General features: G+C 42.6%; 1 long non-coding RNA gene across 1 annotated transcript in view; it reads left to right on the top strand.

The window, feature by feature from the left end:
* The window catches only part of LOC139340717 (uncharacterized), a 50,601-nt gene that overhangs the window by 9,786 nt on the left and 18,699 nt on the right, over window positions 1–22,116 (top strand). The window contains exon 2 of the long non-coding RNA XR_011602956.1: window positions 2,386–2,462. This is a non-coding gene — a long non-coding RNA (uncharacterized lncRNA). The remainder of the gene's footprint in view (window positions 1–2,385; window positions 2,463–22,116) is intronic.

Below are 22,116 nucleotides of genomic sequence, written 5' to 3'. Positions count from 1 at the left end.
CTTAATCATAAAAATAAAATAAAAAATAAGGCATTATTGGGCTTATTTTCCCCTTTGTAGTAGCCATCTCAACAAACCTTAAAAAATGCTTTTTTTTTGGCCTGATGGGAATTAAAGTGGCTGACAGAAATATTTTCACGTCATGGTGGAGTCACGTGCTAGTTTTGATGTCTGCGTAAGCGTTTGTGACAGGGCCTTCCCTCCAGCTCAGCAGTTAATACAGGGGTCAGTATGCAGATCAGTGTATTATCATCTTATTAAGCCAAATAGATACATAATTAAAATATTACCATTTTTACTTTGCTTTAATATTTCCTGTCCTCTTTCTTTCTTTTTTCTTTCTTTCTTTGAATGAATCTCTCCCTCCCTCTGTCTGTCTGTCTGTCTGTCTGCCTATGACATGGCCTATGTTGTGTTTGTACTGAAGTCGATGTACAGTCTGCCTTCCTGTGCAACGCAGCCCCCCTGGCCTTTCATCTGAGTTCAGCGGCCGCCTTTCTCACACAGATGAATGTGTTTCTGTGAAAGAGCCGGAATGGCTGTCACTTCTCCTGGCACGGCGGAGAAACAAACAAAACCCCCTGCTCCTTTAAGGAAGCTGGCGCAGGCACCTCCCATCGGACACAAACACTACAGAGTCAGAAGCACAAATAGCCTCAAAAGCTAAACACTCTCCCTTTCATGCAGAAGGCTTGGCATGACTGGTCCTCTCATGCACGCAGACAAACACAAAAGTGGAGAGGTGCAGAGAAAATGACATACTCAGGCTCGACTGAGGTGTGCTTTTTGTTGTGGTCTCCCCCCAAAAAAGTGTAAGAATTCAACTAATCTCTCACAAACTCAGCATCCTCCCGTGCTGTTGCTTTTTGCAGCGAGGTTCTCAATATGGCTCCTACACAACAGCCTGCCAGCTCTGTTTATTTGTCACAATGGGCAACGTGCTGCTAATATGAGGCGTTTTCAGGTGAGTATATGCTGCTGCAGCCAAGGCTCTTCCAGACAGGAGCAGGTGTACCATCAAAGAGCAATTATCTGCGAGCAGAGCAGGCACACAGTGGCTAATGTCATCATTTTTAATGTATTCACACTTCATGCATAGGTTTGGTGTGCACAAACTGTACGTGGAGCATGGGCCAAGTTGAGTTGGGAGAAGGCAGATGCTGAATGAAAACATATAAGAAAATGAAGGAGGCTGCCTCCACAGCAACACACACATAAGAACACAGACTTCCTCTTCCATTCAAAACCACACTCAGCCAAGGAAATTTTCAATTTCCCAACACCTGTAAACATGCTGTTTTACCTCAGCTCCTTTGATCTTCAAACAGACCAGAGCTGTGCCCTGGGGGACGCTGTGCAGAAAGGTGACTGGGCGGTGTGTGTTTTCTGTTTTATAGGAATGCTGGCAAGTAATGGAACATGCCTCGTGGCCGTTTTTAGCATTTCATATTTTAAGCTTGGGCTGGAGAGGTCTGCCATATCATCATTAGGACCACCTCAGGTGAAACAAGATCCACTGTCTGAATCAACTACAAGAACAAACTAACACGATCAAATGTGGGAAACTAAATTGCTGCTTTAGCTCCAAATTCTTAATGTCATCTCAGACAAATATGTTTGGCCCTTATGTTTCTTAAAGGTGAAAAAATACTGTATGAAAAAAAAAAACAATTAAATGTGACTTCATTGACAATGAAATGCTCGTCAATAGACGGCACTCATAGCCCATTTAAAAAAAGCAGTTTCCTGATTTTTATCCTGCAGCTTTGCACACTGAAAACAGCATTTGATGTGTTTTCTCTGGTGGTGACAACAAACTCAAAGGTGACCAGGAAGAATGAATAAAGATGTGAAAATGTAATGTGGAAGTCAGTGCAAATCTCTCCTGGTTGATCTTTCTGTCTGAACATGCATAGTGACACATTAGAAAAGTTTCAGATGGACTGTTTTTTTTTTTTGTTTTTTTTTGAGAAAACAATTCATGCCCCCCTCTGCTGTCACTCACATTCAATTTAAGAGTGATCAGAAAACAAAAGTCACTGCTCATATTCAAATATATTTATATGACATGACACAGGAATGAGTGGGATTTGCCCCCCCACTACTCCCCCCCCCCCCCCCCCCACACACACACACTTGCCTCCCAGCCATCTGTCACCTGCTCTGTTTTCTCGTCCTTTCAGATACTGTTTATTGATTCTTTTCTAAAATCTTACAAGACCACCCTTGACATGAGCTCAATCTAAAGGAAAACCAGCGCAGACTTTTCAGGAAATTTCCCTTCACTTTAACATGATTTAATTCATGATGTGTTGTGACATGACTGTGTTGAGTGCTCAATGTCTTAATACACATCAGTGGTAAAAGGCTGTCTGACTTCCACAGGTTTATCTAATGAGACAGAAATGAAAGAGGACAGGGATCAAACCAGTCGCAGTCCCCGTGATGCAGACTCTTATTCAGTAAGTCATTATCACTCTGATCTTAACAGCATTTTCACTGTCTGCTTGTCTCCAGAGGGTTCCATTCACCAGGGGAGACAAACAAATAACACACTGGTGTGGGTTTTGTCACATGCAAATCAGCAGTGCTAAACTTTTTTTTTTTTAGCATTTACATCAAAACCAACATTTGGTCACTAGATTGATACAGACCGAAGACTGTGATTCCTTGATATATTTTTATTTTTATTGGAAATCTGAAGAGGTCATGCAGTTTTTTTTTTTTTTTGGGGGTTTGTCAGTACTAGCCTTTCTCTGCAGGGTGCCGCTCAGCTTGCACCCCACAGACATAGCCAGTTGTCTCAAAAGAGGCTCTGGTTGCCAGCCTCCAGCTCTTGAGTTTAGTGGGCTGGAAGGAGCTAATTTGATTGACTTTCACCTCCAATTTTTCTCTCTCTCTCGTATACCTCACAGTCCCCTGACAGTAAGATGCCTTTCTGGTCAGTGAGTGTATTGACTGGCAGTCAGTTAGCACTTGACATGTCAATGTCAAGTCCGGTCTGGTCCTGTTGGATTCTGGGTGTTTCTGTAGATTTCTCATCGACGGGATTGATTGATTTGCCAGCAATCTAACAGGTTATGGCAGTGTTATCACTGTGTAATGCTCCTCAAGATAGTACCCTGGTGTAAATTTTGTAAAAAAAGTATAGTTTGTCATTTTATTTTTCTTTCATTTCACTTCACAGGCTTTTATTTCTAGGCATATTAGAATAAAGGGCAACAGGTTAGATAAGAAATCAAATGAATACCGCTTGTTGAATTTTGCTACTCTAATTGCACATTCTTATGCAAAGCTGTTACCTTCCTAACAACCTCCAGTTTAATCTCAGCCATTTGGCCCTGAAATGCAAAACCAAACAAAGTCAGCTGACCTCCTCTGTAGCTCAGAGAAAAACAAAAGGTTATGTTGTTAAAAGCTGTCAGATACTCAAGTTTTCTTTCAGCAGACATTCAGAAATATGCAAGTAGTATTTGCAGATGCTCCTGTTGCTTTGTTTGTGGGGCGTTGAGGTTAAATATGCAACTTCAGTCAAAAAAGAAGTTGGGATTCATTTTGTGACAGTTTGGAGACGTAGTTCATTTTATTGTGGAGAAAGGACATTTATGATAGGCAAGGCCAAAACATGAGCGGCATCATGCTGACGGATACTAGCGTGTGCTGCGTCTGTCTACATGTGTGTGCGCCAGTGATAGAAAGTGTCAGGGTACCACATGTTTGTCAGGGTGCCTTTACTCTTCTCAATGTCAGGTTTGTGCATATATTTTTGAAGGATCCATATTTGTCTTGTAGTACATGAATATAAACATGACTCTAAAAGCCGCCTCACGCGCAGCTCTTCTCGGTGCTGCGCTGCAGACTGACATCCCCTCCTGTCTCCTATGTTTCTGCGCTCACCTGCAAAGGAGGCGTTGATGGGTGTGTGCCGCCCTGTTTCCAGGCGTGTTGGCTAAGTTTACTTCCCACCTAGAGCCTCCCGAGCTGGGGGAACTAAGGCTTTGCCTGCCCCTCTGGAACCCCCCTCCTGGTCCAGGAGTGCCGTGCGGGAGCCCCTGTCCCACCAACACTTGAGAAGTAAATCAGACGCACTGTTGACAGCCGCTTACAGTGAAGCAGGAGGATGGGGAATTACATGAAAAGAGTGGTATTCATGACAGGTATTTTCACGGCTGGTGGAAAAAAATAATAAGATTTGGAGGAGGGGCTCTATTTTTTTTTTTCAAGGGAAAACAGTTTGCAGTTTAAACACACTCAGATTGAATGAGAAATTCCCCCATGTGTTAAATATTTGGAAAGTGTCATTGCTGGCTGTTGATAAAAGACAATGCTATGCTGCATCAGGGAGCTGTGTAGATGACACATTGAGCAGCATCCTTGTTTTCGTCAGATGCACAGAGAGCTTCACTGAGAACAACAGCCCCTCTCCCCTCCTCCCTCCTTTAACACTGCACACGCACAACCTCTGTCACTGCCTTAGATATGCCATATTTAATGGAAAGGCTATAGACAGGTAGGTGTGAAGCTAAGGGTGGAATTACTAATGCTTTAACACTGATACCTCTGGGACTCAGGGCCCAATCAGGTGGCTGAGATGGCAGAGCCCAGGGCAAGAGTAGAATTATGACGATTATGGCATGTTGGCACATGTCTGAGGGTGGAGTGGACAGCCAGACAGATGAGTTCATCAGTAGCAGGATTAGCTAGCTCCCATGCTGATCAGTAACTACCACCCGGCCCTCGCTATGTCCTCGTGCACAGTGGCCTCTCATTAACAGTGAAGGGAGAGTAGTGGTCTGTGTAGGTTTTCTAATTTAAAGGCTCTGAGGAGTTGTTAGTGCATGCGAGATGATTGATGTTTGTCTCCGCCCGTGATGGATGATTAGGATTTTTGACATTTGTAATGGTTTTGACGGTTCAAACCAAAATAAAAAATAAGGTCGCACGTCATGCGCACGCGCTGCATAAAAAACGTCTTTTCCACAATTTTGATTTTGACTTTGCAACATGACTTTGTTATTAGAAAGCATAATGCTAACAGATAACCTCTGGGAAGGAGGCTCTTCAACGCTGAGTATCTCACTTGTCTTTCAACATGTGTGTGAAAACATTTCATGCTTTTCTGACCGTGTGTGACCCTGTATTGTCAGAGAAAAATGCACTGTAAGCTGGTAGGCATGTCAAGCCACAGTATGGGGTCCTTACTTGTGCTATAATCCCAGCCATGGCCTTTTAACCCTCTACGGCTCACCATTCTCTCCACCGCTCTCTCCTCTCTCCGCAGCTGACAGTGGAACACGGAAAAACAAATGGAGACCTTGAAAACCATAAGGCACTGCTTGTTTGCCCTCTAAGTTGTGCCTTTTTTTTCTACCCAGATTGCTCCATGGCCTGTGTTTGTTTGTAAATTTACTTGTGTTTTGCTAAGAAATGAAAAATCTTTGGCGGAGTTGGCCCTTCCACATTCACATGCAGCCTGGGGATGATATTGATTTACTGTTCGCGGAGTCTGTCTCATCTCTGATACAAGGGTTGCAGTTTTTATTCAGGTGAATGTTTTCCCACCTGTCAGAAAGTCTGCTCAAGATGAGATCCTGCTTGACATTAAAGTAAGTCTTTGGATGCAGACTTGTCTTTTACAGTCTTATCTGACTACTTTGAAAGATACCCTAGAGCTTATTTGCAGTTTCTCCAAAAATGAAGCCTGTGTTCAAGCTTTGGCATGGATGCCTTATTGACAGTTGGGTTTTATTTTCCCATCCAAAGGTCATATAAATTAAATCTTTTGCTGATGTGATTTAACCACCGTCCCTCGTTGCGTTATTCACTGACATAATAATTCATTTTAGAATTAAGCTCTGCAATCACACTTTATTTCCCTCCTACATTACAACTATAGCTACTCCGTGAACTTGATTTCACTTTTCTCTCTTACCTCCCACCATCCCCCCTACTTTTACTAATAAAGCCATGTTCCCTGCTGATGGAAAATTGTCGGTTTACCTCGAGCTGCAGGGGGCCTGGCAATCAGTCCTTAGAAAAGCAGTGCCAGGTTAACCTGCTGTGATAGTGGACTCTTGGGACAGTGCCCCACCTCTGCTTGACATGCAGGGGCTCTGTTCACCAATAAGAGGCATGCCTGACGCACAATAGAGTTGTTACCAGCCTCTCCAGTTTGACATTATAAACAACAACCTTCTGGTCAGACCTGTGCATGCTTAAAATTGTTTCATTATTTTTCATATCCCGTCTGATTGAATTTCTGGCTTTGATTGTGACAAGGACGATGTATTCTTTTATCAAAGCTTTTTCTGTTACTTCCTAATTTCGTGTGACTGCTTGATTGTTTTGATTGCTGCGCTCGGGCTTGTAGTACCAGTTAAGACAACAATAGCGCCATACATTAGAAACACAAAGGGAAGCTTTTGAGAATCAATCTCGCCAATCTCGTGGAGGAACTGTTAATGGGACACTTCCAGTATGGGGGCTCGGAAGTCTAGGATGGAGCTGTAATAGCCGTAATAGCGAGGCACGTTTCTACACCTCTCTGCTGAACTATAGGGCCAGGCTGAATATAGGGAATCTCATGAGCTGAACAATAGATTGTAATCCAGAAATGCTTCAAGTGTTTCTTAATCTGAGCACTCTGAGCATTTCTAATGCAGACGCTTTCTGAATCAGCAGCTAAGCAAAACTGTAAGAGCACTGGAATTGGACAATTTGCCTGTTGTTGGATTTAGATTCACGTCTATGCACAAGCGTATTTACATCACAATGCACAGGCATCACTGGGCCCGCAATGCAAATGTGTTTTCTTGTAGAGTGTGAAGACAGGGGGTGTTTTCGAACATCTTGGGTTGTTCTGCTATTGTTTCCATCGACAGATGGAGCACCAGTTTACCCTCACAGAAGAGGTCATTATCATTCAGACCCCAGAACTGTAGTGTTGGGTCATTTTATCTATCTACTGCTACCATGAGCTTGAAGTGTGTAGCTGGCAGGGTGTGAGGTTGTGGATGTGAGGTGTCATCCGCAAGCTAAGCGCATTTTTCATGCAAACCCCTTCATCACATTTGATTATAATGAAGTAAATTTTTTGAGACTGAACTGAATTGATGAACTCCTTCACCCAGTTCATCGTGTCTCACATTCTGCTTTGCTTCTTGTTTCTTTTCTTTTCTCACTCAACTATAGCTGACTGCTCCATGCTCACAGTTTGAAGATATTTAGTTTCAGGAGATGGTCCACATCTTAACCACATCTCTTCCAGCTAAATGCTCACCTAACCGTCTAACCCTAACTTTCGTGCCCGGGTGCTTCAGCAGATTCCCTACCGAAGCTTCCCCATAATGCAAGACAGCAAGCAGAAGAGCTACAAGCAAGTGGTCACTGAGGAGTTTTAGAGGTGACGTTCGCTCCGGCAGCCACCTGCAGCAAGTCACATCAGGCTTTGTGTTTGATTCTTTGTTTGCTTATTTTGTCAAATTCCATGTTCAGAGCAGGGTTGTAGATAGTAGTGATGATTTTGTTCCCTGATGATGACAATGATATTGGTGACAATGATAATGATGGTTGTGACAGTATTTCATGATGCTGCCAGCCTCGGCTGTGATGATTTTGGTTGTTTATGGGGACACTGTTGCCATTATTTTTTATTTCAGATTCTTGAATTGTACTGACCTATCTGTGTTGTGTTCATGTGTTCATGATTTATGAAAGTGAAGTGAGTTTATTTCATATGATGTTATCATCATGTTTATGTTTGGTCTGAGTATAGTTTTATTAAATATATATGGCTCTACATGCGTATGTCAGTCTGTTTGTTGGTTCATCACTTTGACCTTAAAATTTCCAAACAACTACACATTGGCTTGCCATGAAAGCTTGTACAGTCATGATACCCAGCATCTGACTTTTGATTGAGTGTCACCACAAAGTGGACATTTTCATTATTTTGTGAAATACGTTGTGTCTTGGCAGTTAAAGGATAGATTGCTAAAAATTGGTTTATGTATGCCTGGTGCCAAGAGGACAAATGTTAATGGCCTTGCAGATTTTTATGTAATACTACAAGCAGGTCATATTCTGTAGAATATATCAACTTCGACTAGACATTTGCACAACATTTTGTACAGTCATTGTTCTCAGGGGATGACTTTGGTGAACGTCCGACTTTTCATCCATCAGGTAAAATTATATTTTGTACAGTACATGAGTTTATGACCAAATTCCTGCAAAATAAATGACATTTCAGTTGGTCTCAGCTGTACTTTGTGTTTAGTGCTAATTAGCATATATTAGCATGCTAACATGTTAAACTTCAATGGTACACACACTGACTGTTGCCTTACAGTTCTGCTAGCATGACTGTAGGCTCAAAAAGCTTGACCTAATGCTGCTTTTTGCTAAATAATAATTATAAAATGTTTTACAGTTGCCGATTACACTCTTATTACTCCACTGCTCACATGTGTAGCCTAATACCGGTTAGCACAGATGAACAGAAGCTGCAACTCACTGAGACAGCTGGATGCACACATAAATGTAGCTGAGTTAACTGAGGCATAATAAATAAAAATTAGATTTTTCTGTTCAAGGATGACTTCAGGTTTAAGTCTCTTCTCCAGAGCCAATATAGAGTTAAAGAGGAGGCTTTTAGCACAGAGCATAAAGGCGAGTTGTCAACAAGTGGCTTGTAAAGCTCATATATATGCTGCTGCTGTTCTGATGCAGTCGGTGATAGGATTCCCAGAATATGCCTCCCTCGTGTGATGTTGTCTGTCACTTAATTAGCCTTCTGGTTTAGCACCACATGCTCCTCAGGTATACTTGTTTGTGTTTGGGTCCATACGCAACTGAGATGGAGTACACAGGTGCTGTTTGTTTTGTAGAGTGTAATTGTTGTGTTTATGTTTGTTTATGTATAGCTTTTACCTGTGTGTGAAAAAAAGGAGAAGACGTTGCTCATGTGTTTCTTCTCAAGCAAGAAACCCCCCCCCTGATTTTCTGTTAGAAACACTGCAAAACACTTTGAGCTTAAATTGGAACAGAAATACACAATTCAAGTTCAAGTTTCAGTTCAAGTTGTTTTGCGACAGAAACAAACCAGGTTATTCCATACCATAGAGGCATGGATATCACAGAGAAAATGAAACAGAAAGGCAAGTCCTGGATGCATTTTCTGCTTTCCCGCTCCAGATAAATTAATGTTTACCCTCTTTGGCCCCTGGCTTTAATTTGTGAGCCAGGCTGATCTGACACTGTGTTGGGATATTCATTGCATCCCTTTTAGTCAATTCAATTTAATTATGCTATTCTACCCAGGGTGCCAGCGCAGAGCAGCATCTAAGTGTTGCTTCTTCAAACTGCATGTATAAACAATGTCAGCAGCCAGGAGGAGTCTGGATGACCAGCAGACATTTTCTGGTGGATATACTTGCATGTGTGATTCTGCGTGCAAGGACAAGCAGCTGAATTTCTTGGTGAACTAAGTCGAACCATGTGTGGAGTAAATGGCAAGAGGCCTCCTCTGTACCACAAACTCTGTTAATTGGGAGGAAACAGCAGTTGGGATTAGTGTTGGAGAGGAGATGAGCGTGTAACCATTAAAAGGCTCCCCTAGATCTTTTTAGATGTCGTAAAACACATTCCTTTCACACTTATCAGTGGTAACATTTTTTTTTTTGTCTGTTTGCATCTTTTGTGACATATGTGAGATCATACAGTCCTCCTCCTCCTCGTCCTCTCTAGACTGTGTTGCACATCTGTGCGGTCCCGCTGTTCAGTTCATTTCGCACGCAGGCTCCAAATTAAATTCAAGGGAAAAAATTCAAACAGGTAATAAGTCATAACAGTAATTTTCAGACAGGTAGTGGCAACCAGAATGCTTGATGTGAAGCAAGGTGGCTAAGTGAGTACAGCTTCATTCAGACAGCACATTGATGGAAAGAGCGGTGTGCTGAGTGATTTTCGGCACTTGGTGAGAGGGAGCAAAGCGCGGAGAGCAGAGGGAGAGCGGTGAGTTCAAAATGTCATGAATGCATGATAGCCTGTTTCTTACGGGCTACAACTCTGATGGATTTTCAAACTTTTTTGCTGTTGGAACCTTGATTAGTGACCGTCGTGAGCATGAGGGACTCGCAGTGAATCCACATACATTAGCATCAATTTCATCATTCAGCATTATTAGACAAGAGATTCTGCTACATATTTTCTAATATCTGACAGTGTTGAAGCACTGAATAACAGGATGTTACAGTAACGCGATGGTATTCAATTCAGACTTGTGTCTTGCTGAAAATGTTGTGACCTTTATGCAGACCTGACCTTGGTCAAACGTGGGACCGTAATTCCGATGAACACTAACACATACAGGTGTGAAATGACGTCGGTATCAACTTTTAGAGCAGTCGTAGAATTCAGTCGCTGTTTGATGAGGACGTAATGTACAACGGACATCATGTTCTGTGGCTGGGAAAATGGCGGCAAATGACTACTGGCCTTGGCAATCTCCCAAAAGCTGCCTGTAGCTGCCACAACATGGAAGCTGAAGAGGAGGAGGCAGTGGAGGAGGTGCAGGTGTAAGGAGGAGTTGAAGGAGGAGTACAGAGGCGAGCAGAAACTGTGAAAAAAATGAAAAGAGTCAGATGGAAATCCTCACCACACAGTCATGCGTCAAGCCCACCAAAGCCACCTACTCATTACAAAACTCAGGAGCACATTTCCCATCTTGCTCGTCACTCCTCTGCATGCAAAAAGGTATATATTATGGGTGAATTTTAAAGACAGAATAAATTATTTAACGAAACATAGGGGGGTAGTGGGGGGACAACAAAACCACTGCGGGTGGTAATTCAAAGGAAAAAAGGAGCTGGGACTGGCTTGTGTTAACTGAGATTATGCTCTGTGGCTAAAATACAGTGCAGAAATTCCACTATCTCTGGCTTTCATGTCTAGGATGAAAATGAGATGTGTTGAACCAAGACTTGCAATGGTAACACGGTGATAAACAAACAAAACACCACATGAATAACCAATTAGTGCTTTGAGTAAAGGCCTAATAGCGTGTTTTGGCAGGTTTGGAGTAACCAAAACCACTGCCTGGCCACGCTCCACAGCCTCATCACGGTTCATCATACACAGCGGCTTGTGCACTGCAGAGAATTGACACCACACCGTTACCACGATTTCTATTTTTTTTTTTTTTTGTGAAGACAGTTTTCATACAAGCTCGTTGTTGTTGTACCAAGACAATACGGTGTGTGTTTTGTCTAAATTGAGATGTGAGATGAAAGCGTCTTCTCCCTCTCAGGAGGACATATTTGAATTGGTGGATTTGGGCTGTGTGTATTCTTTGGCTTTGTGAATATCTCTGTTGTGCTGAAATGGTCCCTAAGCTCTTTTTCCAGCGTGCAGTTTCCTGGTGATGGCTCTGAGGAACACGTTGTGTGTGGCTATGTTTGTGTTTGAGCAAGTGTTCCTAATTCTGCAGCTGATTTTGAGCCAAAATTGTAATAGGGGTCAGACATCTTTGTTTTTTGGAGGGGTTTTTTTAATAGTAATTTGAACGTTGGCGCTCTCCATGTACAGCTGTGAACCTCCAGTGTTTTGTTTTATACATGTTGTCTGTGTATTTCTGCATGTACTGTATATGTGCACAACAGGAAATGGAGAGAGGAATAAATAAAGATAGATAGTATATACTGTAAGACTATTTTAAGAATGTGTTTGCTTTTTACTTGTATGAAAGCTCAGCCTCTGTTCCTCAGTTCATCTTTGCTTAGCTAGCGCCATCATTGCTGTCTTTGTCAGTGGCAGGGAAATTCACGTTGAATTGTCCGTCTTGCTTCTGTGCAGATAACCTGTCTCTCCAGAGGTGTTCTAATATGGCAGATGGTACTAATTATCAAGGGTCACACACATGCATCCACACACACACATACAAGGTGTTTAAGGTTATTCATGGATTGACAATACCTCCTTATATAGCCTCTAATATGATCTGTAAAACCTTGCAGATGCCAGAGTTCACACGTCACCGAGGATGAAATTAGTTAATGACGCTGTGGGGTCTTTTTAATTTTACCGCAACGGGTATTCTCTTAGCCTTCTTAGCTTACTAGCCCTTGGTAGATGGAGTTTAGTTCTATTTCTGTGCAAAGGCTGTCAAGTTTCATTAAATTGTAATTTCAGCCACTCAACTCCTTACACCTCCTAAGGAAAATGGATTGAATTTTACTCTTTTTTTTTTTTTTTACATTTTCAGCTCCTTCTCTGTCTCTGCTCTCACTCATATACTCATACACACACACACACACACACACACACACACACACACACACACACACACACACACACACACACACAGTGTGGGGCATATTCTCGGCCGTGTTTAAATGTCCTCCACTTAACGGTGGCTGCAATTCCTGGTTCTATGCATTAACCTTTGCAGTGGTATTTAATTAAAGGTCCACACCTGTACCACCACCTCCTCAACCCCCGTCCTTTGCCTCCTCCTCCTCAGCAGAGCCAGGGCTAACTGAAGGCATGCTGTACATCCGCGGCAATTAGCATGACCTTAAAAACACCATGAGAGCCCTGGCGCAGCCCCCCCCCCCCCCATTCCCCTTTGCCCTGCGGTCCACTCGCTCTGCCTGTCCTTCTTCCTGACCCTGGTGTGCCGTGGCTATGCTCAGACTCAGTGGGGTCCAACCAATGATTGTGGCCCCTCGGTGCCACAGGGCCCCGGGAGACCACATCAGGACACAGGTAGAGGTCATAAGTTCCCTAGGTTGCTTGAGGGAGCTTCCTTGTGTCCTAACCCCAAATCATCAGAAGGGAAGTGACTGCTTTTGGATTCAAATAGTTACCCTTAAGGATGGCTCTACTTTGAGGCATGCTAAGATATTTTAATCTAAAGGGGATCCCACAGCCTGTTCCAGTGCCCCTTAAGTTACTTGTTAGCAGTGAATGCTTGCAGCTCGCTGTAGTCTACACCTTGTCTTCAGTGCGGAATAGGAACATGTTCATGCTCTATACTCAAAGCTCTGAATAGCTTGTAAGTGACTTTTGAACTTTCGTTACTCCTACAACTTTGCTACTAATAGAACACGTTTTGTAAGAAACATAACGCTATTGATATTATCTTTTCTATCAACATTATTAGGAAACATCATCAATGAATACATTTGCTGATTCAAGTATCAGTAAAAACGTTCACTAACAGCGTATTTCATTTGTTGCCACTAAGATGTCAGCTCTAAAATATCCACTCACAGCAAAGCATGACAAAACCTTTATTATGGACCTGCTTTGGCTCGCACAGGACTTGGTTATGGTTAGGAAAGATCATTGTCTTGGGTACGTATTAAAAAAGTCAAAAGTGTTTAATTCATTAAAATATAATAGAAACGATCTACCCTAACCTTAACCAAAACCATGGTCTCTATGATTGGCACATGTATTATTTGAGGTGCATAAATGTAACACTTCACCAGAAAACAGCAGCAATTCTAAAAATGTAATTGGTGAAACAAATTAGTTATTTCCAAACATAATTTCTTGTAGGCAAGGTTAAAGGTTGTGCTCAAGCACTAGTCTCTTGAGTAACTGAAAAAAACGTGCATCCATCGCTCTGCCTGTCACAATTACTATATAATCGCCTGATGAAGATTGTCTGAGATGACTGTGATTAATTATCCACTACAACTTCATGATAGTGACAGCTCAATCCATTGCGTCCTGTTGCATTATACCTTTTTTTAAAAGTTCATGCTTTGCAATAAAAGGTGATAAATGAACATGCCTGCAGCACAAGGCAGTCAGGACAATTGAGAAATCATTATGGACTCCCCTCATATGATGTTACAGACAGATGTTGATCAGTGGTCGTTCCTACATGAGTAAATCTATATAAGAGCCTTTTCAGAATTGCTTATAGTACAGTGAGGGGCTGCAATAACAGTGATAGCGCTTATTGACCAGATAAATGTCTTGAATAGAGTCACAAGCCCACACATGATTAGCCACTCATATGTGCACCCATGCACATATGAGTGTGCGCATGTGTCCACACGCACATACACCTCACTAGCCTCTGTGGACCCCCTGTGAGGTCAGGAGCACCAGTGCCCCTGTGGTTTTCTGCCCTATGGTATCATGCTGGGCAGATATTTCTGTCTGCTTGGATGACTCCTTGACATGGTGTTTATTTGGATTGGCAACTTGTTTTCATTTGAATCGATATGCAGCGCAGAGAAAAGACGAGGTTGACTGAGGAGGGGAGTGGCTTTCAGGAGCTTGCACCGATCTGCCCCGACATGAAGAACATGGGTTGACAAAGGACGCCTGGAAGAGATGGAGAATGGGGAGGAAAGTGCATCTCTTCACATTATGGATGTCTTCATTTAAGACTTAAGATTTAAAAAGAACCATCATTGCTATCAGTGATGAAGTTGGTGTCCATTTATTGTTTGGAATGCATTGTGTTTGCCTTCATCTGGTCACAGAACACACAACATGACAACCAAAAATGAGCCAAAGAGATTTTTGTCTTGTTTATTTGTATTTGCATCTTTTTGTATTTGAATGGAATGAAAAGTACAAAGAAGCTGTTTTCTGCGGATCGCTTACCCACCAGCACTGCCAAGGGAAGGCTAATAAAATGTCATCAGAGTGAAATGAGAGTTAAGTGGAGGGGAAAAAGCTGAATATTCACACTCATTTGGCTGACACCTGGGGGACTGCAGTCACTCATGGCTGCATTGATATGCATTGTATTATGAGCTCCTCACCCGTTCCCATTGACAATCAACAGCTTTAACACCTTTGCTTTAATTTAATTAAAGCTGTGATTGTCAGGGTGAAAACTTGATTTGCACACACGCATGCATTCACATGTGTGCTTGCGCACGCATATGCAGGAGACACAAGGGTCATTGTGCACGGAGGAGGACCAATTATTTCTGTATGGATAATTAGACAACTTAAATGGTCGTCCAAGCAGAGCAGAGCAGGCGTGGAGAGGAAAGTGTCAGGCCAACGCATTTGCCATTGAGTCACAGACTTTTTCTCCATTAAACTTTGGAAAGCTCCCCTTTCCTCAGGTGGACACCCTCAGGCTTTCTCTCAGAGCAGAAGCTGCCTTGAGGCTCTGAGCTTGGATCAACGATCCCTTTTCCAAGACCCTCTGGAGTGAAAATGCAAACTTAACCTATACAAGTGTTTAGAGACAGAACATCTTCCCATTCCATCCAGTGGCACGGTGACACTGATCACTGTTTTAATGACAGTGGATGGAAAAGATGAATGGGTTTGCTCTGAACCTGTATTATGAGAAAAAACAAGCCATATAATCACATTCCAGGAGGAAAACATGTTGTAAAAAAACAGAGAAAATGCAAACACATACATATTTTGTTTTTATTCAGCAGCACTAAATATTTCTTATATTCACTGTCTTTATAGCTTGCTTTATTCCCGCAAGAGATAGCTCACACACTGAGACGTATAAACAGATGCAAAACAAATGGAGGGAAGAATCAAACATTTCGGAAATCCATGATCATCTTTTAATCTTTGCTTAAAAGATGGTCTTGCTGGCATTTCTGGAACATTAAAGGACCACAGAAAGAGAGAGCCGGCGAGGTGATGAAAGTGTGGCCAGGTTTTCTGAGCGAGGGTGATCACTGAGCTATTTTCTTCCCCCTCTTTCATTACAGACTGCCTTTTAGACCTTAATGACCACAGTGTTTTAAACACTCATCTGTTGTCAGTTTGCGACATATCCGACTTTGCTGGCCACGACTTAGTTCAAATGAACAAACAGATCTCACAGGACACGCTTTGCATTCATGGTGTGATAACTCAAATAATAATAATTCACTTTCAAACTGATAGATGTGTTGTATGTGAAATAATGTGGTAGGGCTCGTGGGTTGAACTAAAGCTTCGTTTAAAATGACACTTTAAGGGGCTGCACTGGTCCGACAACAGTCGTATATGTAGGCTTCATAGCTATGCTGTCAACAAATTCTCACTCCCAGCTCTTCAGATACTCATCAGAACTTGGTCAGGACCCCTTGGTGTCACTTTGTAAGGCACTTGGTACCCATGGTGAAGTGGGCAATAACAAATACAATGTTCGGTCAGCAACGTCAGGCACACTTTCAAAAAAGCTTGCTGACAATAATAATAATGATAATAATAAGTGATGAAAAGTAACGCCTTGGGACGCTGACTAAGCGTCCACACACAGTAAGCTGTGAGTGAGAATGGGTTGGTATTATACAGAGATACCACAGATCACCACATGAACTGTGATTGGTCAGAATGGGCTGCTTGTGTTTTCCCCTCCACGTTTCTGATGCCCATAGAAGTTGCTGAGAACGAAGACAACAGGAAGCAGGGTGAAAAAAGACTTAGTTACTTTTAAGTAATACGCACCTAACAAAGTAACACACTCCCATCTCTCCGATCAGATCTGAAACTATCTAAGTACATGTATCTGAACACATATGCATGCACAACCAGGGATGGAAAACTGTAACTTTCAGCTTCCCACTGTGTTTGTTTAGTTTCTCTAGCTAACCCTAACTACACCTGGATTCTGCTTTTATTAACATAATGAGAATAGATTTTTACTATACATATTTGGCAGGTTGCACAGGTTGTATTTCTATAGATGACGGACCTGCCAAAAAGCGAAGAAGACTAGCTTTCCATTTATTAATATCATGGCTCATGACAGCTCAACACCCAAAGCTGATAACCTTTCCAGCCTTACTTCATGTGCCCTTGTCTCCATGGAGAATGTGAGAGTATGTAACCTGAAAGTGTTGAAGACTGAAATTATCACTGTAATGCACAGCATGTGTGTTGTAAAGACAGTCAATCCTATTAAAATAAGTGCAGGAACAGTAGTTATCTGATTATGTTTTGTCCCCTTCCCCTTTTCAGCAGTTGCAAACCTTCCGCATAAATGCAGGATATATGCACACACAGACATATATATAAAAACACGCTGACACATTCCCCGGGGAAACCTTCCCCTCGCTTCTCAATTCTCACCTACTTCTGCTTTCTGTCATGTGTGTCTCATTTGTCACAACATTCACATGTTACACTTTGCTGCAATTTGATGTGTGAGATGCAGAACACCAAACAAGCTCCCCAAAAGCCAAACCCATGGTAAACATCTCCCCTGCCACTGCACATTGTACATTTCACCTCCCCCCTCAAACTGATAGCCATTCTGCAAGGAACAAACAAAATCAAAATGAGAGCTTTGTGTTTTGCTCTTGGCTCTCATCCCACAAGTTTCCTACTGGCAGCATAATGATTACCTTCATGAAAATGGCAGATTAATCTGGACCCAAGTTTATTTTCTTTCTCCTCTCCTCCTCACTCTCCTCCTCTTCTTTTCTCCTCCCTTCCTCCCCACACCAGGTGAGCTGTGCCATTTGCCCACATCTTTTTATTGTAAGCCTTTTTTTTTTGTGTAAACTCTGTTCATCTCAGAGGAGTGTGTTTCCTGTAGGTTTGCAACAGCAGAGAGGTGTGCATGGAGTGCGGAACAATACCCCCTCCTCCATGGCCTTCTGCACCCCCTGAAGGAGCCTTATCTTTGGGATTGTAATGTAATGAGTGGCCCCTTGAAACAAAAGGCCTGACAGCTCTAGCAGCTCTGTGGCTCCCCGGGACCACAGTATTGTTATTAGAATCCCCGGGAGTGTTTGTGCACAGGCACACTCTACCCTTCTGCATTTTCATGTCAACAAGATCCAACTAAGAATAGTGCATTCAGCGAAATATCACAAACTAATAATGGGGCACAAATACCATCAAAAATGGTCTTTTAAAAATGCCATTGCTGGAAGCAGTGTAACGTGTAAAGTCAGCCTGAACAGCAATTTTACACATGTAGAGATGAGTGAATTCATCATAGCCTGGGGAGCTGTTGCCCTATTTTAATGTGTCTGCATTGACGGATGACACAAGTCAGCTACAGCTTAAACTTTAGCAGCAGACATCCCAGCATTGACCTCTCCATCTCCCCCTCGCATTGTCCTTGTCCCTGGTGACAATAGGCCACCAGCGGCTCTGACATTCATCACCTGTTAGCTACACTCATCCATATGAATATGCCACTCAGCTCTCCTCTCTGGCCTGCGGGATGAATTCAGGGCACGGGGGTTGGATTAAAACAATGGTGGCATATCAAGAAAAACATCCTCAACACTGAGAACCAATTGTGCGAAATAACGGACCACATCCACATTTTCGGATCAATTGAAAACTGGAAATGTTTTGTGTTGCGCATTTGTCGGCAACCGAAAATGAGCTTTATAAAAACTCCCCAAAGTTGATTGATTTGGAAGCTGTGAATTGTTGTGTGGATGGAGAGAACAGCTTTTTGATGGATTGCAAATTTAAAGCTGCAATATTACAAAGCAAACTTTCTAAGAATAAACTGCAATTTGATCAGCGGTGCAGAAATTTCTGCTAGCTTCGGTTAGGACGTTTTATTTAAGACTGAAAAGCATTATTCCACAATCTCGTCATAATAAAATAATGATGCAGACAAAAAAGCAAAATTATGTAGGGATCGATGAGGATGCCTGCATTTTGTGGTGAGGAAAATCAAATGAAAAAACAAGTGCTTATTGAAAGTCACAACAAAACTGAGATCAGACTCTAAAACCACTGCTGTCAAAAAGCTTGATCCAGCCATTTCTAGTGGCTTCTACCCATGTAGGCAGGTCATGAGACATCTATAACTGAAAATCCTACCAGAAGAAGTAGTCCCTCTGAAAAATGGATTATTCAGAATAACAGGGATACTGACTTTTCCCCCTTAATGCTTTAAGCCCCACAAACCAAATCTCATTCAGCTCCACTGCACTGTAGACATTTTTTTTTTTGTAATTTGGTTGAAGTGACCCTTTAACAGATGGTGGTAGGCAATGCACCACTCTGTCGTGTGCCAGCTGCAATAGAATGAAAAAGAAGAGCGGCGATGCGCTGTGGGTGAAAAATGCTGAAACTGAAACGCTTGTGTGGCTGGAAGTCCACTTGACACAAACATTTTCTCAATTGCGCATTGTTGTAGGGAAGGCTGCGAAACAGCAGTAGCATATGACATGTAATGAAATACAGGAAATGTGAACTGGTTTTAAATTGAATTCTGCCACGTTACGCTGCTGTAACACAACTGGCATCCAAGGGCATCGAGGTGGCGATGAAAGAAATCAGTTGTTAAAAGCTGTGCTGTCATGTCACCGCCTCTCCTGTGTGTTAGGTAAATATTTCATATCTTCAAGCTTCTACGTTTTGTGACTGACATTTTTTATGAGCTCGTGAGCCACTCAAAACACAATTGTGTGTGCGAGTGTGTGTGTTTTGGGGGCTGCTTTGTTTTGCTAGCTGACAGCTCCCCTCCCCATGTTGGGCCTGGCAGATGTAGAGGTGTCACCATGTTGATTAATTGTTTACGGTCACCTGTCTGCGTGGCTGCCTGTCTGCCATGTCGCTGTGTGCTAGGGGGATTTAGGGTTGTGGGGTCGGAGTGAAAAGGGAGGAGAGCTGAAAAGGTGAGGGGCGGGGGGAGTGGGGGGGGGGGGGACAACAGAGGGACGGTGTGCGGGAGCCTGTGCTCGTGTAAATGATGCCATGCTATCAACCCGGCGTCTTCAGCCGTGTCTGTCTGAACAGCAGTGTTGTCGTGTTGAACACGAATCACAGCTAGCCAGGGCCTGGCAGGGCCCTGTGCTCCTGTGTTTCCTGTTTCCTGCAGTTCGTAGTGCTGCTTTCTGCAGAGGGAAGAGGAGAGAAGTGGATTCTAGACAGAGAGAAAAAGAGATGAAGAAGTTTCAGAGAGTTTCTTCTTTTTCTCCAGTTAGCTTAAGTCCATAATGATTGTGTGTTGTTCATTAAACATGAAAATGTAAGTGCTTTAAAGAAACAAAATTGTAAAAGCTGTACAAAACAGCCGGCAGTCGTTGTAGCAGTCTAATAAGTTGTAGTAGTGATGTGAGCACTGTGATACTCACACTGGTTACCAGTTCAATCCATCAAAATCCCATTTTTAATACATATCATTAACATTACTGATGTAAATTAATGATTCATATTTGGCAAAATTTTAGCAAAGAGATTTGGTTGATTTAATTCATTCAGCAAAGATTCGGATTTTCTCTTTGGATGTTCTGTCTCTTTTCTGTGCTTCATAGTTGGAGGACATTAGAGACATGACACGAGGAGGCTTGACAGCACTGTTCAGTACTATAGTTTGTGGTGCCCTCATGTAGAGAGAAAGACGCACTGGACCTCTGCATCATTGAGAACACATATCCTATTCAGTTTGAATGGCTTTTGATTTAGCCCATATTATCCATTACTTACTTATTCATAGGCCACTAGGTTTTCTTCCCTTCCATCCATTCAAATCAATATTGCAGAACCCAGTTGTGAGTGTGGGTTGGGGTTTTCTTCAAAGTGGCAATTCTTCCAACCATCTGCGCCTCTCTCTCTCTCTCTCTCTCTCTCTCTCTCTCTCTCTCTCTCTCTCTCTCTCTCTCTCTCTCCCTCTCTCTCTCTCTCTCTCTCTCTCTCTCTCTCTCTCTCTCTCTCCCTCTCTCTCTCTCTCTCTCTCTCTCTCTCTCTCTCTCCTCTCTCTCTCTCTCTCTCTCTCTCTCTCTCTCTCTCTCTCTCTCTCTCTCTCTCTCTGCACGTTTTAAACCCGCCCTTAGTAACAAGCCACGGAGCACCAATCTGTGCCGTGATTCGGCCAAACCCTGCCTGCCGACTGGGAAGGAACATCATCAAAACTATTCTGTGTTGCCATGGAAATAGAGACCTCAATAAGTTCATCTTTTTCATGTGTGTTTTTTCGGGGCTTGCTTGGCATTTGGTTGGTTGGTTGGTTGGTTGGTTGGTTGGTTGGTTGGTTTGGATGAGTGGCAGAGCTGCAAGCTGTTCCTCCTCAGTGTTTTCTCATCCCACTGCTGCATGTAGTGTGTGTTTATTTATTTAGTCATCAGACATGAAGAACGGTAATTTTCCCTCACCATTCTTGTCGATGAGTGATTCTGCCTGTATCTGTTAATGTATGTACAGTATATCTGCACATGCATTTTGCAGTGTGTGTATTGAAATATACAGAAGCAGGTGGTTCAGGAGTAGGTGCCAGCATGAGGCTCCTGCCTGTGAATCTGAATAAGAAGAGAAAAACGCTCAGCTGGTTGAATGGAAAGAAAATGGGTCAGCAGAATACATTTCCTACGAGCAATTTGTGTGATAGATGTTTCAGCATATAGATTGTATTGCCCTGTTTTTCCTGGGCATTTGACTCAGGCAGCATGGCAGCAGCAGTTGTGTTCAGCATTTATTCTTATCATATCAGTAGTAGTAGTAGTAGTAGTAGTAGTAGTAGTAGTGGAAATGGGTCCTTTGAAGTAACTGGATCTCCCCCTTACACTAGGAGAATACCAATGTAATTTAGTCGTGTCAGTGTATATACAGCGTGTGTGTGTGTGTGTGTGTGTGTGTGTGTGTGTGTGTGTAAGAGAGAGGTGCGATGAGAGAGAGAGAAAGAGAGATGTGTTATAGGCATGTCACAGCCATGTATGATACAGCTTGATCAGATGGTTTCCAAGAAATTCTCTTTGATGTTAATATTATTCATGTGAACTCTGTGAGGTAGTGCACGCCAGCTCTCAGAGGGGGAAACATGAGAGATGTCTCAGTTATCTCCACCGTTCAAGCCCTAATTCACAGAAGGAAAAAAGAAATCACTGCAACAACCAAACTAATCTTTAAAAAAAAAAAAAAAATTGGGGCGGAGACCCCAGTTCAGGGCGTGCTGGAACTGCTATATTCCATGTAATTGGACAATTAAAGTCATATCTTGGCAGCTCTTACTGCCTGCTCTGAGGCAGAGAAATGAGACCCTCATCTTGATGTGACTGAGGAAAATAATGCTAAGTAACTCTGCGTGTCTGTGTGTGGCAAAGCATGCATGTTTTGAGGCCTCTGAACTGCTTATCAGTGTAAATATAATTGAGTCAGGGATGAAAGGCAGTGATGGGGTTCTGTGGGTTATTGTTCCTGAGAAATGGAAGA

The sequence above is a fragment of the Chaetodon trifascialis genome, chromosome 12, assembly GCF_039877785.1.
Source record: "Chaetodon trifascialis isolate fChaTrf1 chromosome 12, fChaTrf1.hap1, whole genome shotgun sequence".
Taxonomy (NCBI): Eukaryota; Metazoa; Chordata; class Actinopteri; order Chaetodontiformes; family Chaetodontidae; genus Chaetodon; species Chaetodon trifascialis.
This window is presented reverse-complemented; position numbering and strand designations above follow the sequence as displayed.